The sequence below is a fragment of the Neophocaena asiaeorientalis genome, unplaced genomic scaffold, assembly GCF_003031525.2.
Source record: "Neophocaena asiaeorientalis asiaeorientalis breed wild unplaced genomic scaffold, Neophocaena_asiaeorientalis_V1.1 scaffold506, whole genome shotgun sequence".
NCBI lineage: Eukaryota > Metazoa > Chordata > Mammalia > Artiodactyla > Phocoenidae > Neophocaena > Neophocaena asiaeorientalis.
In genome coordinates, this window is record NW_020174950.1 from 264,453 (window position 1) to 268,539 (window position 4,087).

At 44.4% G+C, this 4,087-nt stretch overlaps 1 protein-coding gene across 1 annotated transcript in view; it reads right to left on the reverse strand.

Annotated features, from left to right (window-relative positions):
- The window catches only part of TMOD3 (tropomodulin 3), a 78,330-nt gene extending 74,640 nt beyond the window's left edge, over positions 1–3,690 (reverse strand). Inside the window, exon 1 of the mRNA XM_024761854.1 lies at positions 3,531–3,690. The gene's annotated coding sequence lies outside the window, so the exon portion shown is untranslated. The remainder of the gene's footprint in view (positions 1–3,530) is intronic.
- Positions 3,691–4,087: the final 397 nt, after the last annotated feature.

Genomic DNA, 4,087 nt, shown 5'->3' on the forward strand with positions numbered 1-4,087 from the left:
CCCCCAACACCCAAAAAAAAAAAAAAAAAAAAAAAAAAAAAAGACCTCTGGATGGAAAAAGAACAATTGAAAAGCTGGCATAATTTTCTAGCTAATTTGAACTTTAAAAGATAATGCATTCTAAATAACAAGAGCACTGTACGTCAGACAGACACCTGAAAACCACCAAGATCCTTTCTACTGTTTTACTGAGTCCTTCTCCGTGCCTCTATCCAGGTTTATCTTCATCTTCACCACCTCTCATCCTCCCTAGAATACTGCTCAGACCTAACTGATTTTCATATAGCCAGCTCACTCAAAGTTCCAAATAAATTAATTTATGAAATTGTACTATATTCTATGTAGATGTCATAAACACACTCAAACAGTACAGAGAGTCCAGCCTGGGGAAAACCAGACGACCAATGAGTGGGAAAAAGATGACTTCACTTGCTTCCTACCCCGAGAACTGTAGAAGATCTCTCCGTCTGAACTCCTACTGCAAGATTTTATTCCCTACAGACAACTCTTACAGTGCTCTGAACTATAAACAAGTACACATGCCTAATCTCAGAGGGAGTAGGCTCCCAGACAAAAAACATGTCTTCCATGTCTGTATTCACCATGAGCCTAAGACAATACCTTGAACAGGATGGGGCAAAACACAAGTTGAATTACTGAATTACTGAATTAACGTAAATGAAAACAGTTGAGGGTGGACGAGGAGGAGAGAAAAAAAAAGCTGAGAGGATACATCAAAGAGAAAGGAGAAGGGAAGGAGCAAAAGAAGAGAAAAAAGAAAACTTGTGAAGGAAATTCTTTTTGTTAGAGTAGGATTACTTTTTTTAAATTGAGAGTTGGAAAAAGCCATTGCTATGCACCTCATATCACAGCTATCAACACTAGTCTTTTTTGTGTGTGTTTTAACATCTTTATTGGGGTAGAATTGCTTTACAATGGTGTGTTAGTTTCTGCTGTATAACAAAGTGAATCAGCTATACATATACATATATCCCCATATCTCCTCCCTCTTGCGTCTCCCTCCCACCCTCCCTATCCCACCCCTCTAGGTGGTCACAAAGCACCTAGCTGATCTCCCTGTGCTATGCGGCTGCTTCCCACTTGCTATCTATTTTACGTTTGGTAGTGTATATATGTCCATGCCACTCTCTCACTTCGTCCCACCTTACCCTTCCCCCTCTCCATGGCCTCAAGTCCATTCTCTATGTCTGCATCTTTATTCCTGTCCTGCCTGTAGGTTTTTCAGAACCATTTTTTTTTTAGATTCCATATATATGTGTTAGCATATGGTATTTGTTTTTCTCTTTCTGACTTACTTCACTCTGTAGGACAGTCTCTAGGTCCATCCACCTCACTACAAATAACTCAGTTTTGTTTCTTTTTATGGCTGAGTAATATTCCATTGTATATATGTGCCACATCTTCTTTATCCATTCATCTGTCGATGGACACTTAGGTTGCTTCCATGTCCTGGCTATTGTAAATAGAGCTGCAGTGAACACTGTGGTACATGCTTTTTGAATTATGGTTTTCTCAGGGTATATGCCCAGTAGTGGGATTGCTGGGCCATATGGTAGTTCTATTTTTAGTTTTTTAAGGAACCTCCATACTGTTCTCCATAGTGGCTGTATCAGTTTACATTCCCACCAACAGTGCAAGAGTGTTCCCTTTCCTCCACACCCTCTCCAGCATTTATCAACACTGGTCTTTAAACTGTCATTATAAACACCTTAAAATATCTCCCAACCCTTGATATTCAAAGTGTGGCCTCGCACTGCAACTACAGTATTCTCTTTCTGACCAGCAGATTCCAAGCCCCCACTTCAAACCTACAAGTTTCTGGGTGATTTACGGCTGTTAAAGTTTGAGAAGCACCACCTACACCATTCAAGTCCTTTCTGTTGTACTGAACTTGTGTTTTATTTAAATGGACCAGTAGCTAACAATTGAAAAATCTCTGATTAGAGGAAACTGATCATTGTAATTGGATTTGATCTGTATGTATTTAACTTTAGGTTAAGTTATTAATTAGAGAGTAATTTGGCCCGGAAGGTATACCACAAAACTTTGTAACTAGTCATAACAACATGATTAAAAGAAATTGAGCATTAGGTCAGTGACACCCTCAAGAACTCAGTTTTGTTCCTTCATGCGTAGCACCGGGCTTGGAATGACAGGTGTGGCCAGTGTTTCCTGACTGAATAAAACAAATGAATTTTTACAATGAGATACCTAGGGCTGACAATCTTGGGGTCATCTGGCCAAACAACCTCATTTTAAAGATGAGCAAACTAGAAATCCTGAGAGATTCAAAAGCAAGCAAGCTAAACGAGCCAAAATATGCCGCATCTCACTGTTTCCCTTTTTGTTCCTTTCCTAGGAATGTGTTAGAAAAGTGATTCTAAGTATTCTAATAAAATGACTGTGGGCTCTTAAAGAAGTGATAGGGTAAAAAGGTGCCTAGGACTAGGAAGAAGAGACTGGCAAAGGTAAATGAGGTTGGACAAAACTATTTTTCTAAGCCTAATATACTTTTGGTCAGGCCAATGAATTAATCAATTTAATCTGCTGAAAAATAAATCTGAAGGAATTCTCAGAAAAAGAAACATGAGCTGCATGAAAATGTTACAAACCAAGGGAGACCGCACATAACTAACTTAAATCTCCACAGGCTTATTTCCTGTTCAAGTATGACCTCCTGGGATAAGTTTTACTGCAGTGTTCATTACCAGATGACTTTTGGTTTTAAGAGAAGCCAAGGGCAAGTTGGAAATATGATTCTTAACTAAACATAAAAAAACCAAAAACCAGAACAAAAATCCCCCTGCGGCTGTTTCTCATTTGTTTGTAATCAGAATGCGGGCTTCCAGAGGAAACACACCAATTTCTGTAAGCAAAAATATAACGACCCAGTCACGTCCTCAAAACAAACCAACATACAAACTTCACAGCCGGGTCCAGCTGTGCTGCTCAAGAGCCAGGAATTTATTCTAAGAGCAGATAGATCAAAACGGCGAACGCAAGACAAGCCAGATTTCAATCAAAAAGAAAAGGGTGTGCCCTACTTCTTTTTTCTCTTCTTCTTTGCAACTTTCACCCAGCAGAAACCTTTGAAGGAGTCTTGGTGAAAAAAACCTTTTCAGACGCTAGTCCCCAGAGCTACACCTCGGTGGGGTGGAAAGGGTAGGCACCGCGAGCTCGCGCGGTCGCGGCCCGCGCAGGCTCCAGCCGGGAGGGGAAGGGTCCGGTCCCGAACCCGGCAAGGCCGGGCCCCCGTGTGATTCATCAGCAACTCGGGATTCGCGCGCCTCCACCGCGGGCAACGCCCAGCGCGTCCCACGGCTCCTACCCCGGCCCGTTAGCCCCGAAGCAGACCCCAGCGTCCCCTCGCTCCCCGAGAGGGACTGGTAGGGAAGGAGATCACAGCCTGGCAGTTTTAGGCAACCTCTCCCGCCTCAGCCACCATGGCCGGTGCGACTCCCTGCCCGCGCCCGCAGACGTACTTCCTGGAAAGCACTGGCTTGGCTTACCTGACTGGAGCCCGCTAGGGCCACCGACGTCCTTCACAGACCCACAGGGACGGCCTGCCGCTCAGTTCCCAGTACCCGCCCGTCTGCCTGCTGCCGCCTCCCAGGGAGTTGTCTGATACACCGCCGGCAGCTCCCCCAACTCGACGGCCCTGGTTCCACTCCGCCGCCTAAGCGCGTGCGCACTCCCCGGTCGCGGGGCATCCTGGGAGTTGTAGTTCGAGTGAGGAGGGCGCGGCTCAGCGCAGACCCTGGTCTTTTCTGTGTGCAGGACTTTGGAAGTGGCTGCGGATACCAAGCCTTACACCAGCCTGAGAAAACGTACTTTACTAGTGGAAATATCTACCTTGCACCCTTTGGGAGCTATAAACAGCAGCTAGAGGCTCCTTAGTATAGATTTCCTCTTTACTTTGACTTTTAGTCAAGAGGGACGCAAGGCAGGACTTGTGTTGTACCCTTCGTTGCTAATGTGAGGACATAACATCGAGACCTTTAAACTTGTCGTGAAAAAATGATAGAAAAGGAAACAGGCCAACCACGAGAGGGACGTAAATCAGGCG